General features: G+C 42.8%; 1 protein-coding gene across 1 annotated transcript in view; it reads left to right on the top strand.

Moving 5' to 3' along the window:
* The first annotated feature begins 811 nt into the window (after positions 1 to 811).
* PTER (phosphotriesterase related) overlaps positions 812 to 15,594 on the top strand; it is a 62,528-nt gene continuing 47,745 nt past the window's right edge. The window contains exon 1 of the mRNA XM_079777001.1: positions 812 to 952. The gene's annotated coding sequence lies outside the window, so the exon portion shown is untranslated. The remainder of the gene's footprint in view (positions 953 to 15,594) is intronic.

Genomic DNA, 15,594 nt, shown 5'->3' with positions numbered 1-15,594 from the left:
TTTCAAATGACAACTGAAGGTCCATCCTCTTTTCCTCAGATTCAGGATAAAATGAATTGAATCCACTGCAACGCTTAAAGGCATTACTCTATATTTTGGCAACTGATCCTAGCACGTGTTTTGTAGACAAGACTCACCCGTAGTCACTAAACCTACTTCAGCTGCATGGCATGCTGGGCCAGTTCACATGCCCTGCTACTCTATTTTAAACACGAGAAACCTCAAGCCCAAGGACAAGAGACAGTGGATAAATAAGCCCAAATCCTGTTCATGACACCCAATTGCCAGGGCAGCCCCTCTGATTTGTTATCCTTGGAGAAGACTGGGAGGGTTTTTGGAGCTACTGAAGCCTCTGTGTCCCAGGCTTTTCTACAGAGAACTGGGATCTGGGGGAATGTAGCTGCTTCCTTTCCCCTTGGGGATCTGGCCCCTTACCCATTCAGCTCAGGGGCACTAGACGGTGAGAAACCTCTTCCTCCAGAATATGTGGGGACTATCTACGACAGACTCTTGCGCAGAGAAAGTGGGTTCACAGCACAGCCCCTTAGAAAATCTTGCAGCTACAGCCTGCTGTCCCCTTCTGGGGTAGGATGGGGTCGCCAGCCAGCTGGAGCCCAGACTTGGCCTCCAGGAGGGTGGAATGGGGCAGGGCAGCGGCTCCCTGGGCGTGGCCTACGGTCAGGGTGGGGCGTGGCCTACGGTCAGGGTGGGGCGTGACCGGGACCTCGGGGCGTGGCCTGGGGCCCGTAGGGGCGTGGCTGGGCCCGGGACACAACCCTGGGACCTGGGGGCGGGGAGAAGATCACCGGGAGGGTGAAGTAGGAGGGAAGCGGGGACAAGCTCCAGGTCCGGGAAGCTGGGGCCTCGCTGAGGGTCCCCGTGGAGAAAGCTGCGCTCCTCGAGAAGAGGGAAGGTCCTGGGAGCCTGAGCGGCCGCGGGAGCCGTGGGCCTGGTAGGAAGGGTGGGGTCCCAGGCCGGGAGCCCCCGCGGCGGGATCGCGGCTCGGCTCTGCGCCTTCAGGCTTGCGGGGAGCCCCGGAGGTCTGGAAGCGGGCCGCGCCTTGGCCTGGTGCTGCTGCCTCCCCGCCAGAGCTCGCGGATCTGCAGAGCCTTGGGTCCTAGGCTGAGCGAGGTCTTGGAGGCTGGCCTGGGCTTGGAGGCGTCTGGGTGCCCCGAAGTGTTAAGGTCTCCCCCCAAGCCCTGGCCTGAACCTGAGGCCGCGAGTCCGGCGGGGAGGGAGGCCCCAGGGCCCGCACTGCTCAATTGTTTCGTCACCGAAACGCTCCTGCTCCTCTTGGGGCAGCTGGGCTGGGTGAGGGGCGCCTCTTCCTGGCTCGGCCTCCTTTCAGAATCACAGCCTTGGGCTGGGCTTCACCTTGTATTTTACCATCTCATGGTTCTGGTATCACAGAGTATTCCAAACCCTAGGTGCGCCCTCCCCACGGGTACGAGTGTGGCTTTTCCTGCTGCTATGCTGGGATACAGCGGTGCAGTGACACCTCTGAGCACATTTACAGATAAAAACTTCTGCCTTGGGTAGAACCGGGAGTCCGTTTGTCCTCAAATCACCGCTCCCAGTGGAGGAAACTGACAGGCATTTACTCTTAGCCTAAAGGATAATGGGATTCATTGTCTACAGAAGGAATGTCAGTAAGAAAAGAGCCCTAAGACTTAGGAAACCTACTTGCCCTGTTACATTTTATTTTACACAGACAGGACCCGTGTACTCAGCTATCCCATAGAAATAAGCAGCCCCTTGAAAAAGAAATCTCTATGCATCCTGCAAAGATGAGACAACTTGCTGACTGTTGATAGCAAGATAGCACCTTAATTTTTAAAAAGATAATTCAAACACAAAATTTACAAGGTGCTACTTTGTGAAAATCTTTCCTCATTTGGGGAGGCTAGAGGTTGCTTTACTGTTATAAAACTTACTAAGATATGTGTAATATAGGTATTTGGAATAAAATAGCAAAATGCATCTTGTTGCTATTCCCTGATCTTAGAAGCGTAATAAAAATGCCCAAGCCTGTATTTGTTGACAGTTGGTAAAACCTAATCACCAGGGTTCTCTGAGCTCCGTGTGCTCTGATTGAATCCTCTCCACAGCCCCCGCCTCTTGCTGAAGGAAGGTAAGGCACAGAGAAGTGAGGCCACACTGCTGGAAAGTTTAGAGAAAAAATGTATGTATTTCTAACTCCAGAGCCTGTGCTCTTCCCCCTTAGCCACCTGTACTTTATTTTTCACAAGTAGATAAGCAGTCAGAGAGGTTGCTGGTTTCAAGAACTCTGGACCCATGTGTACAGCCTAACCTTTGTTCTGGTTCCAGCTCCTGACTATGTACAAGTTACTTATCTTTCCTAGGAGCATAATTGATCTCTAGTATCTCCTAGATCTAAAAAAATCTCTAGATGAGTGAAAATAAGATTCTGCTTTTACCAATTAATGCTATTGTTGGCCACATTTGGTGCAGAAATGACAGGGTGGTCAGGGAGGGTCAGCTGATTCATTCAATCAATATGCCGTGTGTGCCAGGACCACACAGGGGCTCCAATGGAGAACAGGCCAGGTGAGGGTTCCCCTTGGACTTCAAATTCTGGTTGGAGGCAGAGAAAACAAAGAAGGAACCAACAAACAAGTTAATTAACAAACAGCTGCAAATGTCAACAGAGGGTATGATGAGGAAAATGGGGTGGAGGGGGGGCGCATTGTTTAAGATGGTAAAAAGAGGCCTCACCAAGACCTGATTTAGAAGAATGAGATGGACCCAGCGATGTTTATTCCTGCACTGGGCCCTGGAAGGGTAAAGGAGGCATGAAAGATTGGGGCATGGTCTAGAAATTGCCAGAAGGTCTTTGTGGGTAGAGCGTGATTCGTTCCAGATGAAGTTGGAGACTCAGGGTAGGACCATGTTGTGCAGGGCTATTTGTGTCTAGTAAAGACCCTAGATTTTCATCTAATAGCAATGGGAAGACACTGAAGTATGGTCGACAAAGGAGTGACATGAAAGTGGCTACGATGAATCCACAGCGAGGGTGATGGTGCCTCAGGCTAGGGTAGGGGCAGCGGACACAGAATATGGAGTTTTTAAGTATCACTTCACTGGTGGGACCTTCCTGACAGCTCTATTTGTAATAACATTCTAACACCCTGAAACATCCTGGCATTCCTCATCCTCCTAGTCACTTAGCTTTCCTCCGTACTACTTATTTCCATACTAGAGGCCCAGTGCATGATTGAATCATGCACGTGTAGGGTCCCCTACACGCTTTCACTTTCGATCATGGGGGAGCTGGGTGCCTGTCCGCTGGTGCACCAGGCCTTTCAGAAGCCTCCAGCATGGCAAAGGCTTCTGAAAGGCCTGGTGCCGGAGCGGACAGGCACCCAGCTCCCACGCTTTTGATGGTCTGCGGCGGGCCGTGAGCTCGCTGCCCCAGAGGCCCCTTCTATGCCGCAGCACAGCCATGGCGCAGACGCTGAGCTCGCGCCGCCACTGGCGACGCGAGCTCAGCGTTCCGCCGGCCCAATTGGCCACCCCAGCCACCCCAAGTCCCGCCCCCCGCACCTCCTGGCCAATCGTGGGCATAGTGAAGGTACGGTCAATTTGCATATTTGTCTATTATTAGGTAGGATGACATAATGCATATTTTGTTTATAAATTGTTATTTATCCCCTCCTATGAGAATGTCAGCTACAGGAGAGCAGGGTTTGCCTATTTTGTGTACTGTTGTTTCTCCAGCACCTGATGTGGGCTCTTAATACATTATGCTGTATGAATGGATTTGATAAATGGTTTGGGTTTGGATTCATAGATTTTGCTGATGAATTGGATCTGGTAGTGAAAGAAAAGGAGAAATCAAGGATGACTCTCAATATGCTGGCTTAGAAACGATATATATTGATATCAATTAAGAAGAGGAAGGCTAGGAAAGAATAAAGTGGGAACTGGGGTAGGAGAGACTGAAAGTTCTATTTGGTAAATATTAAGTCATGGTGTGTAGATTAGCTGTCTATTACTGCATTAAAGCAATTACCCTACAATTTAGCAGATGAAAACAAATGTGTATGATCTCCCAGGTTCTGTGGGTGGTTCTGGCTCAGGGTCTCTCATGAGGTTACAGTCAAGCTATCAGCCAAGCTGTAAGATCTGCTTTTGGCTTTTTCACACGGTTATTGACAGACCAGCTGGCTGTTGGCCAGAGACTTTAGTTCCTTGCTGTATGGTCCTCTCCTTAGGTCTGCTTCCCCCAGAGTGAATGACCCAAGAGAGAAAGAAAACCCGAGGTAGAAGCTACCATGTTTTAACCTAATCTCCACGTGGCACACCATCACGTCTGCTGTGACCTGTTGGTCACACAGACCATCCCTGATGAGGTGTGGGAGGGTGTGAGTTCTGGGCAGGGCAGGAGTTGTTTGGGGCCACTGCAGAGGCTGCCTACCAGAAGGCATGGAGATATCCAAGGGGAAGCTGTTGGGTATCGTCTACTGTAGCTCCCAGAGGTCTGATCTGCAGATAATTACTTGGAAGTCATCATGACATATGAAGCGGTTGGAAATGTACAAGAGGACCCAGGGAGAGAAATAGGGAAGGGAAGAGGGCCCTGGACCAATCCTGAAGAGCCCGACATTTAGAGGTCCACTGAGGAGGGGCCATCAAAGGAAGAAGGCCAGTGAGGAGGGAGGGGAACCAGGGCAGTGTGTATTCTGGGAGTGACTTAACTGAAAGACAGGTTTCACTGGACAAGTTTCTTTTCCCCATGAAGGGTAGGAAATACCTTGAATATGGCTGACGTAAAAATATCTTCTGGAAAAAAAAATGCAATTTAACATAACTTAAATAAAGTATGAGTAGTTAAATGTTGACCCAGATAGGAGTAAAGAACAAGAGAACCCATATGCAGATAGAACATTTAAAGTCTTGAAAGGTCTATGCTTATGTACTTAGTGCCCCCTTGGGCTGATGTTTGGCCATAGCTCCCTGGGGTAGCAGTAGAAGGTAGAAAATCCCTAGGTAAGCCTTTCAGAGGTTGCTATTGGAAATTAAGCTTGAAGACAAAATAATGAACTATATAGCATGGGAGAAGCTACTGACCTTGGAAAATGTCCGTCTTTGCTTCCATATGCCTTGTGTTACTGTATGAGGAGTCTTCCTCTTCAAACATCTTAAATATACCAGTAACCATATACTAACAATACTGAGGATTCCTGATTAAGCTGTGTCCTGCTCAGGGGTCCTATGAACTTCACTGTTAATAAGAGGACCCGAGATGGTTGTGGAATATGTTTTCCATACACCAGATAAGGCCTCCTTCCTTTGTTTTCTTTAGCTGCTCTTTAGAATGTATTTTCAATGGTCCAGGGTTTTCTAGAGAATTTCATTAAAAGTAAAAAGCCTTCTCATTCATAGACATCCCTCGCTCACTTAGAATAAAAAAGGAAGAAGAAAAATAAAATACCTGTTCTTACCTGGCCACCTGGCACAAACTGGCTCTGTGGTTCTGACTACCTGTTTTATGAGAACGATATCAACCTGAGTATAAATACCTCTGCCTGCTCATAATGGGAGTCATGAGTGTTAACCATTTCTCTGTCCCCTCCCAGTTAGACAATGCCATGGGACTTGCTTTGATCAATAAGATATAGGAGGAGTGACATGTGTTAACGCAGGTAGAAGCTGTAAAAGCCAGTGAGAGATCCTTGGCCGGTTTGGCTCAGTGGATAGAGCATCAGCCTGTGTACTGAAGGGTCCCAGGTTCAATTCCAGTCAAGGGCATGTACCTCAGTTGCAGGCTCATCCCCAGCCGGAAGGTAACCAATTGATGTGTCTCTCTCACATCGATGTTTCTCTGTTTTTCCACTCTCTCTAAAAATCAATGGAAAATATCCTCGGGTGAGGATTAACAACAACAACCAAAAGCCAGTGTGAGATTTGTTACACATTCTTTCCCTCTTCTAGAGTGACCACCAATTTTCTGGATTGTAGCTTTTCTATCAGCTTGGTTCATGGGATAAAGACAGTGAGCAGAATCCTCCTGTCACTCTGTAATATACATAGTGTGAGCTAGAAATAAGCTTTTATTGTGTTTAATCCCTCTGATTTAGGGATTTGCTTGTTAATGCAGCACACTGTAGCTTATCCTGACTAATATACTAAGATAAGGTCTGAGCCACATGACTGCAAAGGTTACTGGTCTCCAGTTTACCAGACACCTTGGGTACCTAAGAGGGAAGGTATTATACAAGGCTTGCTCTTATGACTAATGCTCCTCTTACTGTTGGTGAACTAGCAAGTTCACTTGTTTCCATGATGCTCAAGTGAGCTTCATGATTTTAATTAAAGGTTACAAAAATGACATTTAGATGTATAATTACATTCTGTAAGGGCAGCTAGTATGAAAGTGAAAATATATAAATAAATAAAAAATATATAAAATATATATATATATATATATATATATATATATATATATATTCTTTAATTTTCAGCATCCTTCTAAGTTTTCCAATATAGAGGAATATTCACAGGCTCATTGTTAAGACACAATTCTTCCCAGATGTAGTGTAGTTATCAATTGGTGCATTTCAGAAATTATTTTGTCACCAAAGGACATTTGAAATAAATCATCCATAGTTACCACTGACTAATTTTTTAAAAAGCAGTTTCAAAGACTATTTTAAATGTGATTTCCTGGCTATTTGATTTTGAATCTAAGAGTATCAGACCTAGGTTTTTTGCTCTCAACGTCCTGGAGGAAATGCATTCACTCTTTTAGTTTGACTTAAACAGAAGTGAAGCAGGAGCATTTAGCTGTGGGCAGTGCCATCCTGCCTTCTTAGGAATGTTGGCTATAAATCCACTCTCCCTCGAGGTTAACAATCAAAGTTCTCCCCTTCTCTTATTCACACAAGTGATACGATGATGATGAATTCCTTGGACGTGACTGCCCCAAGCGCTAGTGTGATGAATTATGTTGTTCAGGGCATGGCCAAAGATCCTCCATTGTCAGTGTGCAGCACTGAATATAGGCCGTGTTCATAAATAGCCTCCTGCCAATTGTGGTCTCTGCAGTGCATATTAAAATCTCTGTTTTCACTCACTGGTCATGGTTTTTGGTTCTTAATCATGTTCTGTCTTCCCTTGAGTTCACTTAGCTAAACAACCTTTGTTTTTTTCTATACCCTACAGGTAGGGTGTTATCACAGTTGTGATCAGTAAATGCTGAGTCTTTCTTCACAGAAACTGTTAAAAATAGTCATGGTTAGTCCTTTTCACTAAATCCAGAGTAATAACAGCTTATCTTACAGTAGCTTAATTGGGTAATTATTTAGTGTTTGAAAGGCATTTCAAAGAGAACATTGGTAAGTATTGTTAATTTAATGCTACTTTGTGTAATTGAAAGTCCACTGCAGCCACAAAATCCTCACTATTATTGTGTACCAACAGCGATTTCTTTCTTAACACAGCTTATTATTTCCAAAATTATATATGTATTGATTTCTGAAAATTTTAAATATTTTCATAAACTCTCAAGGTCATTATGTTTATACCTTATACATTGAAAAGTTAAATGTTATCAGTCTTGGTCTCTAAAAGTTTGGAGGAAATATAAAGTGGGACCCCCCAAATCGGAAGTATCTCACATTACACAGCTTCTACATATGTCCTGTGTGGAATGTGCCTAACTTTTCAGCAAGCTTTCCTATTAGGCCCTGACAAATAACAGCAATAATGATTTATTTACTCTGAGTCCATGTAATGAGCTATCACCTCATTATCATCAAAATCTGTCAAAAAGGGTTACATTATATTGCATATGCCTGGCCAGCCCTTTTGACAAATTTGCTACTCACTTTATGAACCCAGAGCCTCCAGGTGTAGTTAAAGGCCACTCTGTAGCTTGAATTAGACAACTTCCCTTACTGACTGTACTAGTTTGATAGGGCTGCCATAACAAAATGTCATAGACTGGCTGACTTAAGCAACAGAAATTAATTTTTCATAATTCTGGAGGCTAGTAGTCCAAGATCAAGGTGTTGATAGAGTTGGTTTCTTACAAAGCCCCTCCTTTTGGCTTGCAGATGGCCTCCTCCTCCCTGTGTCCTCACATGGTCTTCTCTCTATGTCTGTCGGTTTCCTAAACCCTTATTATAACTACACAAAATAGTCATATTGGATTAGGACCTACTCTACCAACCTCTTTTTAAATGTAATAACCTCTTTTTTAAAACAAAACAAAACACTTTATTATTGAAAGTATTACATATGTGTATCCCTTTTTCCTAGCCCACCCCACCCCCCACCCCAGGCCTTCACCACTCTGTTGTTTGTGTCCATGGATTATGCATATATGCATGCAAGTTCTTTGGTTGATCTCTTCCCACCCACGCACCCGTCCCTGCCTTTCCTCTGAGACTCGATAGTCTGTTCCATGCTTCTATGTCTCTGGATCTATTTTGTTCATCAGTGTATTTTGTTCATTAGATTCCACATATGAGTGAGATTATGTGATACTTGTCTTTCTCTGAGGTAGTGGGGGTTAGGGCTTCAACATATGAATTTGGTGGTGGGGGTGGGGGTTTCACAAGTCAACCCTTAATAATAATGGTCTCCAGAAAGTACCATTTTTAAGAATTATTTTCTTTAATTATCAAATTTGAGCAAGCAACTAATGACTACAAATCTTTGAACAGTCTAATCAGTTCTGGAACTTCTTAACATTATTAAGAGGAAAGCATTATATCTGTGACTTAAAACACTGATATGATTAGATAAAAACTGAAGAAACTTTATTAAATTAATTCTATTCAAGGGGTGGCAAAATAGGTGTATAGTTGTGAGTATGCAAAACAATTTATTCTTGTGTTATTATTTATTAATTATTATATTATTTGTATTACAACTGTAAATCTACTTTGCCCACCCCTGTATAGTTTATTAAATTCCCACAATCAAGTACACTTTGCCATCTGAACAACTCTCCAAATATTTGTTATCACAAATAGCAAATATTTTTACCCAAAATTTCCTCTCTGAATAAAAAACTTGCTATGATTAGTTCACATACTGGCCATCAGAAAGGGAACGAGATATAGAATACACTGTGGTCCTATCTCAGATCCCGCTAGGCGGTGACATCTGGTGCTCACATTGCTTAAGTGTGTTGTGCATTATTGCCTCCATATTATCAACTGAAAATGTCAAAATAACCACAAATGAAGACTCTCTGAAGAGAGATGATGAACCTAAGAAACTGAAAAAGTTCTTACATTTAAAGAAATAGTGGGAATGAAAGCATCAAAGGCCTCAGTTGACCATTGCCTGTCCACATCCACCATGCATGCTCTAGTTGATTCTGGAAAGCACTCTGTGTCTTCAGACTAATTGTAAAAAAGTGTCTCTTATAGTAAATTAATAGCCAGAAGCCCTTAGAGGATTGTGGGTATACAAGAGTAGGTGAATAATCTATATATATAAAAAGCCAGCAACCAGAACACCAGAACAACCAGAACGACCGGAACGACCAGTCGCTATGTGCCCACTGCGGCTGGCCAACTGGCCTGATCAGGGGTGGGACTGGCTGGCCAACTTCCCGTGACCCCTCCCCCTGCCCGGCCCCACCCCCAATTAGCCCCTCCACCCCAATTGGGGGCAGGGCCAGCTGGCCAACCTCCCACATCCCCTCCCCCACACTGGTCAGGCCCCGATTGGCCCCCATCAGGGCAGGCTGGCTGGACCCCACCCAGGCATGAATTCGTGCACCAGGCCTATAATATTTGGGATAATTGGTGGATAGTTTGGAATGAGCTGCAAAACATTATTTTTCCCTTGAAGAAGTTTTTAATTGGAATTTGTTATTGAAGTTGGGTGATGGAGACAGGAGTTCAATACTCTATGTTTGTGAACTTTTGAAAATATCCATATTAAAACATTTAATAACATAAAACTTAAAAAAGAAGAAATGAATGAAATATTCAGCCTCCTCCATGCATATGTAAGAGAAGACATGTGTAAGCAGAATGTGCTTTTTACTATCAGTTGCTCCATAGAAAAGTACTATGGGAGCCCTTATCTGGGAAAGGCTATAAGAGCATCTTGGCTAGTTTTGAACTAGATTATTTGACATGTGTTTTTTCTGTTCCCTGATGTATGGCATGTCTGTCACATCATGGGTCAGTGCCTTTCTACCAGCTACTGAGTTTCCCAGGCTGCATTTTCTCCATGTTCAGCATTTATCCTTAGAGACTTTCTATTTAACACAGGAATTTAAGAAGAGGCCACTTGTTCCAAGCACCATTCCTGGCTAATGCCTTCAGCCCAATGCTTTCTACACAAATATCCCCCAGTATTTTAAGATCTTTACCGCCGGTAACTAGGCAAGGAAAGACCTCTGCATGTACCTCAGAGGAACATTACTCCAAAGCTCTGTCACTGTCGATACCTATCCAAGTTCTCCCAGCTTCACATGTAGGATTAGGAATTGCCCTGAGCTTCAGTTGTGAATGTCACTCACATTTCTGCACAAGTCTAAGGCCTGATGTCCATTCCCTTTTGCTAGTGTTGCTTTGACCTTGCCCCTTTATCATTCAGAAAAAGTACATCTTGAAGGTGGCCCTCTTTCTCCCTGTGTAACGATGTTTTGGAGCAGCCCCATGCATAAGTAGTCAATGGTCTGCCCTTTTAAGCACCGACGTTACTGAGACTGACTTTACAGCCATACTTGTCTGGGGAGGGAGAAGTTTCTTGAAAATTAAGTTGCAGTGCCCCTTTTTTATCTTCATTCCTTGAAGGCACTGTCTTTTCACTGTTTGTCCATCAGTGTGCAAACATCAAAATATTTCAAGCTAAGAGATCCAAATTTAAAATGATCTCCATGAAGATTTACTATAGTTCTATATGTTCTTGTTTATTGAATTTCATTTAATTGTTAGATTTAAAATACATAAAAGGACATATATAATTTCTAGCATTCAGGATACTTCATGGACCTTTGGTACTTATTCTTGCTACATTAAGGTCAAAATGATTAATTTATAAATTCCTTTGCTTTTTGATAGACCAAATCAGGATTGTAAAAGGCTTTCATAGTGCATTGTACAGGGGAGATTGTAGAGTTTTCGTCAACCTGTTTTTACTTCTTCATTTTTATTTTTGTGTTAGTAATACCTTGACTAAAATATGTGTTCAGTAATTATATGTGTATAATGTGATTATACACAACATTAACATTAAAGGAAAGTGGCTCAGTGGTTGAGTGTGGACCTAGGAGCCTGGAGTTGTGGTTTGATTTCCAGTCGGAGCACATGCCTGGGTTGCAGGCTCCATCCCCTGTGAGGGATGTGTGGGGGCATGTGATCAGTGATTCTCTCTCATCATTGATGTTTCTGTCAAACTGGTCAAATTTGATTCAATCTCATATCATCTTTAGGAGTGTTTACTATGCCTAGGTACTAACTTTACTACTAATTACTTAATATTTTTCTTCAAACCTACCCACTGTTTTATCTCAGCCTCATCCTAAGCAATAATATCCATAAAATCACAGGCTTATAATATTTAGTACTTTTTTTCTAAACACATAAAAATAAATAAATACTTGTTTAAGACATTTTTAAATGTCCATATGTCACCTAAATCATCTTGAACCACCAGTAGGATATGGATCACACCTTTTGAAAACACTGACAAAAACCGAGCAGATTATTTTTTACATCTCACCTTTCACAAAAGAACAAAATAATTCTTGGTTGTAAAGTTGGCACAAAACAATTTTCAGAATAGTTTCTGCACTTTGATGATTAGGAGCTATTACAACTTTATATGTACTAGCAAGTGTATATGCACACATATATACACATACACATGGATAGATAATGGATTGTTTTAGCTGTTAATTGAGAAATAGCCAAGAGTTTTCAGTTCCTTGCACAGTCAGCATCATTTATTTGAGAGCTAATCTAACAACCCTTATTTTATACTATTTTACTAGTACTCATACGTAGTATAAGAGTGATAATAGCCCTGGCCTGTGTGGCTAAGTAGGTTGTGCATTGTCCCATTGCACTAAAAGGTTGCTGATTCGATTCCTGGTCAGGGAACGTGCCTGGGTTTCACACTCAATCTCAGTAGTGGGTGTGCAGGAGGCAGCCGACTGATGTTTGACTCTCAGATTGCTGTTTCTCTCTTTCCCTCCCTCTCCATTCCTCTCTCTCTAAAATTAAATAAAAAATATTTTTTTAAAAGAGTGATAATAAATAAGTAAAAATCTGGAACTTCTGGTTATTTTTTTTAATTTCATTCATCTGTTATTAATAATCGGAGGTTTAGAGTAAATACAGTAATATAGTTTGTTAGAGTTTGCCCTGATGGGAGATCAGAAAAAGAATTAGTGTAGAGATAGATATCAATAGGTTTCACAGTCTTTGTGGAGAAATGTTCTGCCTGATTTTCTATGGCACATATGTCCCCATCTACTTAACATATACTAGTAAACAAGGTGAACTAAGGAGAAGCTGCTGCAAGGGTGACTTAGAGGTCATCTAATGCCTCTTCAGTGGAATCATCGAACTTGCATCTGGAAGGAGCTTTAGAGGTCACCTCATTCAATCCTTTGTTTTATTAGTGAGGAAACAGGCCCACAGAATAAGTGATTTGCCCAAAGACACACTTTTGGCAAATCAACTTTCTATTAATATACATATAGTTAAAGTTCCAGCTTTTCCTTCTCTTGGGAAAATAGTAACATGTTCATGAAAGCATTGTGTTCTCGCATCGTATGCATTCTTCTATATTTGAAATATAGGTAGTTAGCGTTAATTTTTGGTGGCACTCAAGGTATTTTGTAGCTACTAACTATTGTTAATAGCAAATCAAAGATTAACCTATTGAATATTATCAGGAATAATGTCTGTTGCCTTTAATATATTTGAATAAAAGAGGAAAACTATGATATTTTTCTAAGCACTGTTAAGATATCTACACTAATAAAAGGGTAAGATGCAAATTGACCGTACCTTTGCGACACCCACCAGCCAATCAGGAGTGGATATGCAAATTAACCCAACAAAGATGGCGGGTTAATTTGCATATGCAGGCTCTGAGCAGCCAGGGACAGGGCGGGACACTTGCATCGTAGCCAGGGTGACAAAGCAGGCGTTCCACACCATCCCAGCCGTACTGGGCCTCTGGGCAGCGTGGGAAGGCGGAAAGGCGGCTCCAGCCAGAGCAAAGGTGGTGCCGGCAGCCAGAGGAAGGAAGGCCCATTCTTGCATGAATCTTTGTGTATCGGGCCTCTAGTATTTTACATAATAAATAAAATGTCTGTTCTTATGATTAGTACACTTGGAGTCAAACATCCCACATTTTCTATTTTTAACCTGTGAGTGTGTATAATAACAGCAAATACTAATTAAACTAATATTCAAATGTAATAAAAGTAAGTTTTCATATGAATTCGTAATGAAAAATATATTAAATGAGTTACCGTGAAGAATAGGCCAGGAAGAGAGTGTAATTTCATGGGCTGTTCAAACAAGAATTCAAGGAAGAAGAGGGTGGCAAGTGCTGCAGCCTTTACCTGTGAAATTAAAAATAACTTCGAAAGGAAGGACAGCTCATTTCGTTTATGTAATAAGTTTATATTGCTCCACAGCTTGTTGGTAAAGTACGTTTGAGCACTTAGAGAGCATATCTTTCTCCTCATTGTGTTCCAATTTAAAGGGAACTGAATCACAGAGCAGTTCTGAGATCCCCAGGCACACACAAGCCCAGGAAGGGAAAGTGAGCAGCCATCACCCCTCAGAGTGCTGATTTGCTGTAACCAAGAAGGCAAGCAAGTCTTTAATAATTCCAGAGACTGTCAGTTGTTAACTCCCCTGCTTTTAGTGCCTTGAGAGTTAGGATAAGCCCTTTGCAGTTCTCTTGTGGTGTTTCCAGAGAGAACTGGAGGATTAAAGGCTCCTCAGATAACCACAATTCCCTGTCAGTCTGCACTGTGTGCCCTGTGCCATGGACACAACCATCGTTTTACGTGATAGCGCCAACTCAGAGAGTACTGGGGGCTGGGCAGTGCTTTTCGGAGCCAAGGTTTCCCTTTTTCGGGCCCCAGGAGGGGGGGGCCTCCACTCTGCACTGAAAACAGTGCCGATCCCTGCCGAGGGGGTCCTGCCCATAGCCTGTTCTCTTGCTTCCTCCCGGGGTGGGGCCGGGCGGTGCCCACTACCAGTGTCTTCGGTGGTCTCCTTCTTCCCAGGTTGGTGAACGAACCCTGATATGAACCCTGATAACACACTATTTCTGCCGCTCGGTCTTTATGTTTCATATCTTTAACCATTTAGTCATTTATCAAACATCCTGTCTTTGGGCAAAGCTTGTTTGGCTGCTCTTACATCTGTGTACCATTACTTCACAGGACTCCGTCTATCCTGTGAGTCTTAATTGCCCTTACGTACATGCTGCATGTCATTTGCTGTAAACCTGATTAAACTGTAACCTTCTTGAAGACCGGGGCCTTTCTCAATTTGTTTCAATACCACAGAGAGGGCCTGACCTAATTTATTCTACTAGTGTGAGTCCTCAACCAACAAACAAAAAGGAACATCAACCAAAACAAAAGCTGTACATCTTGGGAAAGGACATCTATTCAATGCAGGCTTGTGTGGCGAACATGCCTGTAAAATGCACTGACCTTTTGAGAAGTGAAATGCTTTATTGCTGAGTACGACTTTTTTTTTTTTTTTAAAGCTTTCATATCACAGCAACATGGCTCCATCACAATTAATCTTCTATGGGAAAGGCAGTGACAATGGGGTGATTTCTCTGGAGAATCTATGCTAATACTATTAAGATGCTCTTACAATGTCAAAATGATTGCAGTGGAAGCATGAGGGGGCTGTGCTATGCGATTATGATATTATGGCGATGGGCGATTACCAGAGGAAGCTACTAATTCAACTCTGCAGGGACTTGCATTATGAAACCATTATAACATGATATTATAATGACATAAAAACTTGGATGCACTGTCGTGATGTGAAAACTAAAAGCTAATTGGAATGCAAGTAGCGTTAACATTAAATTGTAATTAAACACGGAAAGCAATACTTGTTTAAATTTAAGACGGAGACATGCAATCCAGAAATGAAAACTGCGGGGAGAGAATGCATGCCAGATGTAAACTTAGGCATGGGTAGGAACCATTTACAGCTCTGCCCCCCAGGACTGGGTGTGAAAGCCCAGTCCCAGGGCCTCCCCAGGCTCTGCCCCTCTCTGCTGGGCCGCTAAGTCAGTAAACCAGGAGCAGGACACAACCCCCATCTCTAGCACTACCACCACTTCAAGTCTCCTTGTTTCATTTCCCAAGTGGGCATGATTGTATCTTACCTCCCACAGCCCTAGAGCATATTATTATTTTCCATGAAAAGTAACCTTTTCAAAAATATAACAAAATTAATCCATGTCCAAAATCAGACAAAACATAAGCTCAAAGGAGAAAAAAAAAATTCCCCCCTAGAAATAACTTGTATGAGCCAGCACCTCTGGGTATTTTCTTTAGACTATTGTCTATGTATAGCATATATTATTTTTTCTTCAAACATT

This window comes from Cnephaeus nilssonii (genome assembly GCF_951640355.1).
Source record: "Cnephaeus nilssonii genome assembly, chromosome: 1".
Classification (NCBI taxonomy): Eukaryota; Metazoa; Chordata; class Mammalia; order Chiroptera; family Vespertilionidae; genus Cnephaeus; species Cnephaeus nilssonii.
Note: the sequence above shows the minus strand (reverse complement) of the source record. Positions and strands in the feature narration are given on the sequence as shown.